Source organism: Equus asinus, chromosome 30 (genome assembly GCF_041296235.1).
Source record: "Equus asinus isolate D_3611 breed Donkey chromosome 30, EquAss-T2T_v2, whole genome shotgun sequence".
Taxonomy (NCBI): Eukaryota; Metazoa; Chordata; class Mammalia; order Perissodactyla; family Equidae; genus Equus; species Equus asinus.
Window position 1 is genome coordinate 1680083 of NC_091819.1, and position 14689 is coordinate 1694771.

The following is a 14689-nucleotide window of genomic DNA, read 5'->3' on the forward strand; positions in this document are numbered from 1 at the left end:
AGCTGGCTGGTTTTGTTTCCCAAAAATAAATCTTCCACTCTGTACCACTCTGTGCCTTCCTTGGTCAAAGCCCCCCATGCTGCCTGGAGACTCCCACCCTGAAGGCCCATCCACTTGGGGCTTGGGATTCACAGAAACCAGGTCTGGGTGTCCAGCCATGCCCTCCCTCCCTCCCTGGCACGGTTACCGAGCCTCAGGCCCGCCCTCCTGCTCAGCCCTGGTTCTCAGCCACCCCCCCCCCCCCCAACAGCTACAGGACTTCAAATTGCTCCAATTGAAGACTCAGGAGAAAAACGTTTCCACACCTGTGCTAAGCTCGCAGGCCCCTGCAGCTAGCCCCGCCCTGCAGCCCTGCACTGGCACCTGCCCCGGCCACACCAGCCGCCCCGTCAGCACACCCCAATCCCAGAGCAGTTTCCCAGGAAAGTCAGGCCTGGGCTCTGCAGACTGGAGGGAGGTGGGCAGGCGGGGCTGGGGCTGCTCTTCAGGAAAGAGGAGGGCCGGGCGGGGAGGTGGTGCAGTTCCCAGGCCGCTCAGGCTGCGATCCTGCTGAGGTCGCACTGGCCTTGCAGACGGGGCCAGGCAGACCTGTTCAGCATGGGCTGCCTCACCTCTCTCCTCTCCCCACCCGCCCCACCCTGCCAATTCCCCCGAAGGAGGCGGCTGCCTGGGGTGGGCGGGGCAGCCTGGTGGTGAGGATAAAGTGCGGAGGTCACTCATGTCTGCTTGCGGGTAGTGGACAAGCAGTTTTTCCCTCTGAACTAGACACGGAGACCCCTCTGGCCTCATCTCCCACCTCCTAGGGCCCAGGTGAGTGGGGAGCAGTAGACTCTGCTGCAGAGACTGGGCATAACTTAGTAACTTACAAGCCAGCTTTATGGTAATACTAATAGACGGTACTAGCCTGCACATATTAGGCACCTACTGTATGCTGTGCAATTTACACACACTCTAATTACAGTGCCATGTAAAGGTAGGGCCTACTTAAATAACTCCATTTTATACTCGAGGAAACTGAGGCTCAGAGAGGTCAGGAGGCTCATCTGAGGTCACACAGGGCAGAACCCTGGTTATTCTGATTCCGATTCTGATTTTTTTTTTTTTTAACTATTTGTGCAGCACGTTTTCTACCAAATTAAATTGGATATCTGATAGAAACAAAGAAAAGCATGTTTTAAAGAAATTGCTTCTGCATTTTAGCCAACAAGTATTTGAATAATTTCTGCCTGTCTAACGCGAAGCGTGCGTGCGTCAACCCTTGTCGTAGAAGAGCTTGTATGAAGTGACGTTCAGGGCTGTCTGTGGCAAACCTGTGGTCCCTCAGAGGGGCAGCCCAGGGTGAGGAGGGTAGGATCTCGGGCGGCTCCTGGCTCAGATGAGATGACGGGCTGGTTAGCCTGGGCCTCACCCACTCAGATGCGGGCATCTCCTGGTCTTTCCCATCTAGACTGGGTGCTCCCGGGACTGAGCCTGGCTGCTCATCCCCCGGCCCCAGGGCCCTCCGTGCATGCTGAAAGAGAGAAGGAGGGAAGCGTTCTCATTCGCTGGAGCTGGTACGTATGGGATTTGATCACTTGGGTATCAAATATTGACAAAGCCCCGTCAACCAAAACAGAACAATGGAAACTAGACAGAGATCCCCTTTGATCTTGAAAGACTCCGCTGTTTGCCGCACTCCCGTGACATCAGTGCAAGCAGTGAGCCCGCTTGATCACCGATGCTTTCGTGCAAGGGCTCATCCGTAAACCCAACACTCATCTCTTGGGCGCACACGCTATGGGGGGGTCTCATGGGTTATCTGTGTTATAACTGGCACAGATGGAGACAGCTCCCCACGCTCACAGACGGGGGGAGCGAGACAGTAGACAGACATTAAGCTGATGGGTAGATAGACAGCTATAGATGCAGGTAGACACACGCAGACATGTGTGTTTCAGGTTGTAAGAGAAATTCCAAGGAGAAGAGCAGCTTGCAGTGAGAGAGAATAAGGGGGTGGACACAATTTAAGTGGGGGGGGTGGGTGAGGGACTGCTTCCGTGGGGGAGCCATCACTGAGCTGACACCTACGGAATTAGCAGGGTCAGGCCAGGGAAGACAGGCAAGAGGTTGGGAGCAGAGGGGAGCTCGGGGTGACCCGGGAGTGAAAGAGTGGGGCAGGGGGAGGTGGCAGATGAGCCAGGGAGGTGTGCTGGCTGAGTCCGCAGCTGAGGCTTAATGGGCCCCCGTCCTAAAGGCCCGCTGGCTTGTCTCTGGCTGCTTCCCTCCCCTGGGACAGGAGTCTGCAGGCCCAAGGGCCATGCACTCCCAGACCCCGCCCGCTCTAAACCAGACCCTCACAGTGAGATGAGGCATTTGCACAGGAGATGAGTCTATGCCCTGCTTCCACCATCAGGAAAGTCTTTCTACGAAAAAAGCCCCCAAAACCAGCGGACTCTGCAGTCACTTGGTGATGGAGCCGGTCTGCATTCTCCAAACTCCTCACGTCATCCTGGGCTGGAAGCAGCGCCTCGGCTCTCAACAGTGCTGCTCTAGGCCACACTCGGGGCACCTGCGACCCCTGATTCCTGCCACATGGCTCCCGAGGCATAATCCAGGGCCCATGAGGCCTCTACCCAGGGCATCCTCCAGAGGGGAGACCACATCACCTGTGTGTGTGCTCCCACACCCCAGGGGCATCTGGGGGTGACTGCTTCTGGGTTGTGGGGGGGCCGACGGAGCTTGGCGGTGGGGCTGGGGTGGGGCTCAAGGCCCTCCTGGCGCCCCAGCAAACGTGGGGCAGGAAGAAATGGGGGCAGGCTGCTGACCAGAGCCTCGGCCGCCAAGGTTAGGGGAGGCCTGGCTTTTCCCGGAGGTGACAGAATAGGGACGGGGTTACTGTAAGTCCTGGAAAGGCTCAGAGTAACTGCCCCTCCCCTTGGGGCAGGAGCAGGCAGGTTGGGGGGCTTCACCGTGGAGATCTATAAGAGGGGCCTGGGTGTACGACGTGGGCCCTCTGGGGACAGTTTAGTGCCCTCAAGAGAGGTGGGCGCGTCACATCTGCAGGTCTGGTGAGCCTGGCTGGAGACCACCGGTGCCAGAGTCTGCTCTTTGGGACTGTCTCCTCCCCGCAGGCCTCCTGAGGCCTCCTCTGACAGCCTCTGAGCTGACAGAGGGGCCTCTTCACAGGGGATGGGACACCTAGAGGAGCCTCGTGGAAAAGGGGCCTGAGAAGGGAGCCCCCCACCATCCAGGTGGAGCCCACTGGGCACAAGGAGGGAGGGAACTGCGATCTGAAGGTGAGGCTGGAAGTTGAAGTGGACTAGATAGAGGTTTAATAACTAGAAGGTGACTGCTGAAAGAAGCAAAAATGTCCGAAAATTTGGGAAGCTTTAGCAGAACCCCTGTCTAGCCGGGAAGGGCTTCCCCAGAGCAAATGAGCACGTCACCGTCCAACCTGCCCTCCACAGGTCCTTCCTCCACCCCCTGCGGGGTGCCCTCCCCTCTCCCTGCACTTCTGGCCCCTCGGCTCCTTTATTTTTCTCCATTAGTGTTTTCACTGTCTTTTATGTTTTTATCTATCTTGTTTTTTTCTGTCTCTTTCCGCTTCACTGCAAGCTCCAGGAGGTCCAGGATCTGTCTGCTTCGTTCCCTGCTGAACCCCCAGCACCCAGAGAGGGACCGGCACACGGGGGCACTCAGTACCTGCTCGCTGAATGAATGAATGGCGTTTATCCCCAGGGAGTGGCAGTTGCGCTGGACAGTTTCTAAAAGGGCTGGAGATAATCTTGCCTCTTGGAAAGGCGAGCAGAGGGCGTGGGGGACTCTGGGCCAAGTGAGTGTGCCTCAGTTTCTTCATCTGGAAAATGGGGATGATGCTAACCTCGTTGGGCTGTGGTGAGATGAAATGGGCTGATCTAAATGCAAGTGCTCAGAACACTGGCTGCCACGCCGTGGGGTGTGTGTTTGCTGGTGTCTCCGGGATAGAGAGCCGATAGAAAGGCTCCCCTCCCAGTCTGGTCCCCTCGACCTTTTCCCTCCCCGTGATGCCGCCCTCCTCCTGCGTCCCCTCAGATTCCTCCAGTTTAGGTCCCTCTCCTCCCACGCCCGGGGCATAGGGCTGGCCCTGGCAGGGCCCCTCCTTCCCTGAGCCGAGCCTGGGACCACTGCTCATGCGAAGATGGACCCGGCCCAGTGAGTCAGCCCACCCCGCCTCGCCCTGCAGCCGCCGGCGAGGGGAGGCCAGGGGAAAGTGCCGACGACACCCCACTCCTTCCAGGACGTCGAGGTTTCCTCTGGAGAGTGGAGCGACAAGGAGCCCCAGGTTGCCACACCACTCTTCTTCAGAACTAGGGCTCGCCCTGGGTGTGGTCCCCGGGGCCTCACCAGATTACTGTCAACCTCGCTTGTGCAGCCCGTGGGAGACTCTGCCAGCCCTCCACCTTGACGACGTCTTCCAGCTCTTCTCTGCACCTCCTCGTACCTGACCTTGAAATCTGGGCCCCTGACCACGCTGGCTTCCTCGTTCCCACCATCCCCCAACACCGCCTCCCTTTCCTAGTCTCTCCCCACTTTCTTATTCTTCTGCAGCCCCAGCTTGGCTCTCTCGTATCTCTTCCCTTCAGTCTCTTCTCTCTCTTGTAGGTCTGCTCTTCCAGGAAGCCTTCCTGGATTGGTGGGACCTCACTATTCGGAGAGTGTTCCACAAGTGGCAGCAACGGCACGACCTGGGAGCTTGCGGAAATGCAGGATCTTAACAAGGGGGTCCCCAGGGGTCCACACGGACACGACACCTGAGAATTATCACGTTAGGTTACCCTTGTAGTCCAGTCCCTCAAAAGATGGAGATTCTGGGTCAGCTGGTAACAGGCTGACGGGGCACAGCAGAGAGAGCATTTCAAATTCTGTGGGTGATGAAGCAGACCCCGCTCCCGTCTTCCAACCTGATCCCCACATTCGTAACAGCCTCTCCAGCTGACGGGAGCTGGACAAGCGAGAACTCCCCCGGAAGCCCTCACTGTGCGACTTGGTCAGCAGAGACAGTGGGCTGTCCCAGGCCACGCCGTTCTGGTCTGCCCTGTTCCAGGAGGGTCCCTGCCTGGGATTCCAGAATCTGCCTTCGAAACTAAGCTTCAACACCTGAGTGTTGCCCAGACGGGCTCTCTGCAACGCTGGGGTTCTGTGTTGGGGGGGTCTTCATGTCACCCCTCTCCCCTCTCTTCCTCTCTCTGCTGCAATGCACGTTAGCACGTTAAAGCTTCGGGAATCACAAGTCAAGAAAACCAGCTGGTTGAGACCGGCCCAGTGGCCCAGCAGTTAAGTTTGCACGTTCCACTCCGGCGGCCCGGGGTTCGCTGGTTGGGATCCCGGGCGTGGACCTACACACCGCTCATCAAGCCATGCTGTGGCAGGCGTCCCACATATAAAGTAGAGGAAGATGGGCATGGATGTTAGCTCAGGGCCAATCTTCCTCAAAAAAGAAAAAAAAAAAGAAAAAAGAAAACCAGCTGTTCAACCTCATTTAGCCCAGAGTTTCCAAAACTTAGACATCCTTTGTCACTTAGCACCTGTGAACATCCTGTGGGGATAACTGGGAAATGCTCCTCTGATTCCCTTCTGCTGACACACTCACACACACACAGATACGTCAGCTGCTAAGACTTTCATGTGTGGCTCCCTGGTGCTAAGGAGCCCTTTTCTGAGGGGAGAAGCTGAGTGTGGTGGTGTTGGAAGGGGGGCTGCTGGAGCTGCTCTTCCAAAGCCCTTCTGGACAGTGGCCGTGTGGGGTGCCCAGCGTCACCTCACCCAGGGGCCGTGGGCAGGTGGGCCTCAGCAGCTTCCATTTTGAACCTCCAAAATCCACATGGAGTCCCAGGGCTGGTATCCCTGTGTCCTGATGGCCTTTGTAAAACAGGGTGTGATCCCCACCCGGAAAGGGATGGGTGGGGAAGAGGCACCCCAGCAGATCCAGCAGCTGTCCCGGGCGTCTGCAGGAAACCCCGTGCCTTGTCCACCTGCAGGGAGTGTGGCAGCCGCTGGAGGAGGTTTCCAGCCAAACCCTAGCCTGGGCTTGTGCTGACTCTGTGGTTAGATGGAAGGTGGAACTGGCAGGGCCGGTTCTGACAGCCTGACTCACCAGCTTCTTCGGCCCCCTGCCTCTCGCCACGGGCACAGTGTGGTGTGGGAATGCATGCAGGAATGCCAGACTGTGGGCTCCCAGCCCTGGCCGGGGCGCTGGGTGGGCTGGGGCTGAGGCTGGAGCTAATGGAGATCCGGGGAGCCTGTGGGCTTGGGAAAAGGAGACTCTGAGAGTCCTGCTGCTCGGAGAATCATCAGATGTCAGCACAGAGTGGCCGGACTGGACCAGACCCCAACACCCCATGTTAGCAGAAAGGAAACCGGTGGGAAGCCTTTCCCAAGGCCAGACATCGACTCCTGGCAGAGCTGGGATTTCCTGACAATGGTATTGAGATGTCATTTTTTATGGCTTCTGGGCTGCTTCCCCAGCCAAAAATGACTTACCTGAGAATGGATTCATCCCACAGCTGGGTCCATCCACACTGGAGAATTCCATTTCCAAATACCCACACGCGTGCTCTGTTTCCTTGCTCCTACGAGACCCAGCTCCCTGAGGAGGTCGCAGAGTAGGACCCGCCACACGTCTGGGGCCCCACCCAGTCAAAAAAGACCTTTGCATAAGTTTCAAAGGAACGGGAGCTCGGAGATGCCAGGAACCCAGAGATTTCCAGGCCTGGAGGACAGGGCAGGCTAGCAAAGGATGGCCCAAGTTTGCGAGGTTCCAGTCCTTCTGTACTCGGTGCCATCAGCCACGTCTGGTGTGAGGCCCCATTCAGAGCTCCGTTCTTAAGAGGGACGATGACAGCCTGAGACGTGGTTGCAGAAGGGTGGCCGAGGCAGTGGGAGGGGCATTGCAGCCTGCGCTATAAGGAAAGGGAAAGACACTGAGAAGGTCTCGCCTGGATCTGAGGACGCTCGGGGCCACGGGATGGCTGTGGTCAGTCCTTGGAAGGACTGTCCTGGGGAAAAGAGATGGGCCTGTTCTCCAGGGCCCCAGATGGCAAAGACGAGGGCCGGGGAGTGGAGCTATAGGGACCCAGAGGCTGGAGCAGATCAGAGATGTTAGACGTGTCTAACAGCCAGGACAGCTTCAAGTTGTCCTTCCCTGGAGGGGCTCCAAGGGCCTGCTTGGCCGGCCTGGAGGCTGTGGTCACTGGCCTTCAGAGTCAGCTGGTGGGGAGGGAGGCAGGGAAGTCTCTTAAGATTAGCTCAACACGAGATTCTGTGACTCTAGACCCAGAGTCACCTTGAATCCCATGTACACGAGTGTTGAGTGCACGCTCTGTGCTGGACCCCCTGTTGGGTGTTGAGAAGGGACGGGAGAACGAGTAAGTCGCTGTTCCCGCCCACAAGGAACCCCCACATCCCACAGGGGTGAGGTAGACACGCCCGCAGGTCAGGACCCGATCGTGGCCTCTGTGCGGGTGTAAGCGTGAGGGTCTCTCAGAGGGAAGGACGGATGGGGTTTGGACGGGCATAGCTGGGGAAGGACACACCAGGCAGAGGGAACGCTCTGACACACCAGTCACAGCCGGGTTAAACGGGCACTGCGTCTTGGGGAGACGCCTAGCATGGGTGGGGTGCGCAGGAAGGGGACAGAGGGTGGACTGGGCCAGCCCAGGAGAGCCTTGGGTGACCCCTAAGGATTCTAGCTCCAGGAAATTGGGAGCCGGCAGATGGTTTAGGCTGAGAAAGGCTGCGATCAGCATTGTTTTCAGCGATGGCTCAGGTGGTGGCACGCTCGGGAGGCTGGGAGGTGGCTGGGGAACAGGAGGAGGAGGGGCCAGCTGGAGACGCCCGCATCCTGCCGTGGCCGAGGCCAGGCTAGAAGGTGGCCCAGGTTAAGACAGTGAGGATGGAGGTGAGGTGACATTGCAGAGAGGTCCGCCGTGGCGCCTGGGGGGGACAGGAGGTTTTAAAGGGGAGGCCAGAGTTTCTTGCTTGGGTGACTGGTTGGGTGGCGATTTCAATAATCTTTGTTTTTTGTTTCTCAAAAGCAAACAAACCACCCTCTGTGTGGCTCAGGCTTGTTTTAAACATCACGGAGCCCTGAGCAGAAGGGAAGGCCCAGGGCCATGCTGGGAAGCCGGCGAGAAGCTCCGAGGGCAGCCACAAGAGGTCTGAAGCTTGCTACGTGAGTTCTCCCCTCTTGGTGCCTCAGTTTCCCCTGAATGAGCAGCAGAGGCGCACACAAGGACCCAGACCCTCTCCTCGGCCTCCCTCTCTCACTCCCGCATCTCTCGCTCCATCCCCGACGTCTCTACCAACCTTTGCAGCTCCCCTCTCAAGATAACCCCGCGGGCCGATGGTGAGGCATGTGTGTGGGGCTGCCCGCACCGGCCTCCGCCCACAGTTCAGCCTCGCTGTGAGTCTGTGTGACCACCAGCCGGACACGTGGGTCCACAGGGCTCAGACCCCCGGACGCCAAGTGTGGAGCCCCTCTCGCTCTGAACTCCAGCAGCGGCTGGCTCTTGGCCACATTTGGGAAATGGAGGGGAGCTTGTCCCCGTCCCCAGCAGGTGCTTGGGGCCTGCAGGAAACTACTGCAGGGGGAGGCTGGGGCAGGGGGGACAAGAAAGTTTAGTGCTGCCCGGGAGCCTTACTGCAGTTCAGCTGAAGAAATGTCCTGTGTCATCACACTACGCCGTCGCCATCACTGCCCCCCAGTTGCTGTCACTTCTAGATCCCCAGGCCACCCCCTCTTTCCCGGAAGAACTTCGGCTCCAGTCTGCCGTCACCTTCTCAATGTTACTTCTGTTTTCATTCTCGGTGATTTCAACGCCCACGAGCATGATCCTTCCAATATCCTGGCCTCTTGGTTCCTTGATCTCCTCTCCTCCAACGATTTTGTCTTCTATCCTGTCTCAGCCATTCACGCCCACGGTCAGCTAAGCTTCTTGTTACCAAGAATGATATTTTCTCCGTATTTTCAGTTTCAAACAACACACTCTCTGTGACCTCTTCCTAACTTACAGCTCAGCCCTTCAAGTGTCCTGACTCTAATAATTCTTTAGATCCTGCAGCCCGTTCATTCCATCACCTCCATTTTAATCAGCTCTCCATCCTCTCACGTCCTCTCGCTCCTCACCCGGGTTAAAGCCCGCGGTCCCCCTATGATCCCTCCCTCACATGCATCCTTAACTCCCTGACTTCTCTCTGGCCTCGTTGGACCTGCCTGCACAAACCGCTGGTCACGTCCTCGTCACCTACGCTATACCTGCACCTGTGTGCCAGCAAAACCTGGGTGGAGAAGATCGTGCCCCTGCTGACTGGCTTCCCTTTACGTTCACGACCACCAACCTCAAGGGGGCCCTCAGTGCTGCCCGCACTCCTGCATCCCTGGTTCTTCAGTTTTCTTACTTTTCCTAGAAAGCGACTTCACGCCTTCTCCCCTCTTCCAAGCATCTAACACGCCCTCCTCTATCCTCATTCTCGGGTGATAACTGGGCTTCCCATCTCACTGAGAACGTGGAGGAAAACAAAGGTGACCCCGACAAGCTCGCTTCACCGTGCCTGCCCACCCACCTGCCTCTGGGGCAGGAGACGAAATGTTCACACCCACCAAGGCCGACATCTCCGCTTAGGCACATTCTGTCCTCTCTCATCGATGCAAGAACACCACTCCAGCAATTCTCCCCAGATCATCAGTGTCTCCTTCTCTGCTGGATTATTCTCGTCAGCATATAAAACATGCTTTCACCCTCTCCCAATGCTACATCCACCTCCGGAAACCGCCCCATTTCTCTCTTTCCCTTTACACCAGAACTTCTCAGAAAACTGTCACTACTCACTCTCTATAATTCCATTGCTCCCATTTTCTCTTGAGCCCACTCTAGCCAAGTTTCTGCTTTTTTTTTTTTCTAAAGATTTTATTTTTTTCCTTTTTCTCCCCAAAGCCCCCAGGTACATAGTTGTATATTCTTTGTTGTGGGTCCTTCTAGTTGTGGCATGTGGGACGCTGCCTCAGTGTGGCTTGATGAGCAGTGCCATGTCCACGCCCAGGATTCGAACCAACGAAACACTGGGCTGCCTGCAGCGGAGCGCGCGAACTTAACCACTCGGCCACGGGGCCAGCCCCCAAGTTTCTGCTTCTACCGCTTCACCAAAATTACTCTTGTCAAGGCACCAATGACTTTGATGTCACTAAATTTGATGGTCAGGAGGTTCCATTTCCAGTAGTGGTGGAATTACCCCTATCAGATCATCTTTCCTGCAGGTAATAACTATAAAGTGTCCACAAAATATGGACAGTGACCACTTCCTGAAGGGATTGAAGAGTGGCTAAAAGCAGTCAGAAGCTGAGGGAGTTGACACTCAGAAGAATAAAATTGCATTGAGTTGGTTTTCTATTTTTATAGCTTTCCACCCAAGGGCAGGCTGCAATTGGCTCCATGCAGACCGTCTAAGCCTCAAACAGAAACTCACAGTCTCACTGAGTTGAAGGGTTAGAGGTGAGAGTTTGAGGCAGCTGGAAAGTGCAGGAGGGGAATTTTAGAAAAGAGAGGGAGTTCTTCTAATTCTGCATATAAGCTTTGCCCATATCTCTGACTGACTCTTGAACTGTTATGCATGGAGAAAAATTCAAGCAGACCAACTAAAACTAAATGGACTGAACAGAGATTTCACTGCTGCTCACCAAAAAGGAAGTTTGAGTTCAGCCAGCTAACTGCCTGCTCAAAAAACAAAGAAACAAACAATATTCTTCCGAGGAATGTAACAGAATCCAGAAGCTACACAATGTACATAATGTCCAGGATGCAAGCCAGATTTACCAACAAAATAGGAAATAAGAAAATGTGACCCATACTTGCAAGAAAAGGCAATAAATGGAGACTGATCATGAAATGTCTTAGATGCTGCAGTTAGTAGACAAAGATTTTAAAGAGGAGATTATAACTTTGAGCAGAGATGTAAAGAAAACTATATTTATAATGAATGAATAAATGGGAAATCTTATGAAAGAAATACAGAACATTAAGTAGAACCAAATGGAAATTCTGAAACCAAAGCATACAGTATGTAAAATAAAAATTCACTGGATGAGTTCAACAGCACATTTACAACAACAGAACAAAGTGTCATGGACTGAAGACCAATCCACAGAAACAAACTAATCTGAAAAAAAGGAATAAAAATAAGCAGACACTCGATGGTCTGTGGGAAACTATCAAAATGTCTAACAAATGTGTAATTGGAGTCCCACCAAGAGAGGAGACAGAAAATGCAAACATAAAAATAATTGAAGAAATAATGGCCCAAATTTCCCCAAACATGGTGAAAGATGTAATGTATAGATCCAAGAGGCTCAGCAAATACCAAGCAAGATATACGCGAAGAAAATCACATTATAGTCAAACTGTCAAAGGCCAAAGATGAGAGAAAACCTGGAAAGCAGGCAGAGAAAAATGACACAAAGCACACAGGGGAACAAAGACATGAGCAACTGCTAAATTCTTATCAGACCTGATGGAGGCCAGAAGACAGTGGAACAGCATCCTTAAAGCGAAGAAAGAAAAAGACACATCGAGTAGAATTCTATATCCAGAGAAATAATCCTTGAAGAATGAAGGTGAAGACATTTAAAGATAACTGTAAAATGAGAGCATTCCTCACCATCAGACCTGCCCAAGGAGACACACTAAAGGAAGTTCTTCAGATGAAAGGGAATAATATTAGATAGAAACTTGAATCTTTGGAAGAAATGAAAAGCACCAGAAATGGTAAATATTAATGACTATTTTCCTCTTAATTTCTTCCAAATACATATGGCATTTAAAGCAAAGATCATAACATTTTATTGTGGGTTTTACAATATATAGGTATAACACATATACCAAATATAGCATAAAGGGAAGGGGCTGGCAAATGAGCCTATATGGTTGCAAGATTCTCACATTTTACCTGAATGGCCCCATATGAACTCTAAGCAGACTGACTATTTAAGGACGTATCCCGTAATCTCTAGAGCAATCACAAAAAGATGTGAAAAGGAATAGCTGAAAGCTAATTGATAAATTAAAATGGAATTCTGAGAAATATTTAATTAACCCAAAAGAAGGAAGGAAAGGAGAAACAGAGGACCAAAAAGAGATCAGCGATCAGAAAACAATAGTGAAATGGTAGATTTAAATTCAAGCCAACAATAATACCTTAAACATAAATTCATTAAACACTCCACTTAAAATGCACAGATTGTCAGAATAAATCAGAGTGAGTCCTACTTGCTGTCTACAAGAGGCACGTGTTAAATATAAAGACACAGACAGGTCGAAAGCAGTAAGATGGGAAAATGATATGGAATGCAAACATGAACCATAAGAAGAGAGCTGAGGCTATGTGAATACCAAATAAAGTAGACTTTGAAGCAAAGAATATTAACAAAAACAGAGAAGGACATGTCCAAGTGACAAAAGGGTCCATTTGTCAGGAAGATATAATGAAAAATGTCTATGTACATTCAACAAATGCAGAATATATGTATTTTTCAAGTGTGCATGGTAAGTCACTAAGACTGTGCTGGGCCATGAAACAAATTGCAAATATAGTTAAAGGGATTGAAATTATACAGATATGTTCTCTGAGTGGAATGGAATTGTTAGAAATTAAAAAAAAAAAAAGAAGTATCTAGAAACTCCAAAATGTTTGAAATTAAGTAACACATGACTCAAAAGAAAATCACAAGAGGGGCTGGCCCGGTGGCGTAGTGGTTAAGTTTGTGCGCTCTGCTTCAGTGGCCCGGGGTTCACAGGTTAGTATCCTGGGTGCTTGTCAGCCATGCTGTGGTGTCATCCCACATACAAAATAAAGGAACATTGGCACAGGTGTTAGTTCAGGGCCAATCTTCCTCACCAAAACAAACAAACAAACAAACAAACGAACAAAAAATATAACAAATTACAAGAGAATATAGAAAATATTTTTAACTAGCTGATAATGAAAAGAGAGTATGTCAAAACTCAGGCAGCTGAAACAGCTCTTAACGGGAACTTTAAATGCTTGAAAAGTCTGAAATCCATGACCTAAATTTCCACTTCATGAATCTCGAAAAAGAAAAGCAAAATAGACCCAAAGTAAGTGGAAGAAAGGAAATCAGAAGGAGCAGAAACTAACGAAATAGAAAACAAACACTAGAGAAAGTTCAAAAGGTCAGAAGTTGGTTTTCTGAACATAAACTCCTTGCTAGTCTGTTCAAGAAAACAAGAGAGAACGCGGGTTATCAATCCCAGGAAGGAAAGAGGCATCTCCTTGCGGCAGCTGCCTCTCAGGGGAAGGGAGGTTGGGAAAAGCGGCGGGAGAGCGTCTGCAGTGATGGTGGCCTTCTATATTTTGATGGGGGTTTGGCTCGCACAGGTGCGTGCATTTGTCAAAATGCATTCAATAGTCCACGTCAGATTTGTGCATTTCACTGTATCTAAATTTTACTTAAAAGGAGGAGACGAAGGAGGAGGGAAGAAAAGAGCCATGCATCCGGCCTCCAAGCCTCATTCCTCGTCCCCTGTGGCCCCATCAGCATCATTTCACACAGCCGGTCCCTCCCCGCATCCAGCCACACTTCCCTCACTTGCTTCCGGACGCCACCGTCTCCTGGGTGCCCCCCGACCCCGTTCACTGGCCGCTCTCGTTCCCTTTGGCTGATTCTCCACCGTCTTTGAGCCTCTTCTCTCTCCATCTGTGCTCACTCCCTTGGTCACCTCACCTAGTCTTACGGCTTAAAAGCTCTCCGATCTTTTCTCAAAGACGGCTGGTGTCAGGCCCCAATTAGTCTAGACTCTTTAGAATGCGGGCACTTGGCATCAGTTTGTCCCTGCTGCGTCCTGATTGCCAATGCTGGGGCTACAAGGAGCGTCCCACGTAGTCACACAGGGACACTGACCTTTCCCGAGGCTCTGGTCTGCCCCCACGGTGCCCTGTGCTGTCACAGATCCTCCCTGTGGCCATGTGTGCACGCGTGTAAGGCTCGATCATGTGTGTGTGTGTGTGTCTCCCTACCTTAGAGTCTCATGTTTTGTCAAATCTTGGAAACCAATAACACAGTATTCCAGACGAGAAAATATTTCCCTGTCCTCTTACTCGTTTCCCTGCCTCCCTTCTTTCCGTCCTCGTTCATTTTACAAAATCAATCTGCAGCCCCTTCTCCGGGCCTGGCACTGCCGGATCCCCGCCCTCCAGGGGCCCAGCTAGTGCAGACGGAGACGAAAGGCCCAACAGTTTCCTGGGTGGGCGAGCGTTATGTGAGGCTCCGGCGTGTGCCACGGGACACCAGAAGGCACACGCGGTCCCCTGTGGAGGGGACAGGAGCAGCTAGGAGGCCAGGGCAGAGCCGGAGAAAGGCCCGGCCTGCAGTTCAGGAGGCTGAAGTCCTAGATCTGCCTTTGCCACTGGAACTGCCTGGCGACCCCGAGCAAGTGTCTTCCCCTCTCTGGGCCTTGGTTTCCTCACCTGCAAAACGAGGAGAGGGACTTGCCCAGAGGTTTTCCGCCAGCTCCTTGGAGCCTGGGGGTTCTGAGAACGCGCCCCCCGCCCGGGGAGGAAGTCTCCCTCATTGGGGCTGCCTCGGTGTTACCGTTGGTGTTTCAGCCTTCCGCGTTAGATGTCGTCCCTAAGGGACTCTGTGGCTGAAAAACGTGTGAAAATC

The 14689-nt window shown here is 52.9% G+C and overlaps 1 long non-coding RNA gene across 1 annotated transcript; it reads left to right on the top strand.

Annotated features, from left to right (window-relative positions):
* Positions 1–542: 542 nt before the first annotated feature.
* LOC123282214 (uncharacterized) lies at positions 543–14099 on the top strand. The gene is made up of 5 exons (XR_011499370.1): positions 543–810; positions 1448–1553; positions 3595–3811; positions 8052–8188; positions 13484–14099. It is a non-coding gene; the product is annotated as an uncharacterized lncRNA (long non-coding RNA).
* Positions 14100–14689: the final 590 nt, after the last annotated feature.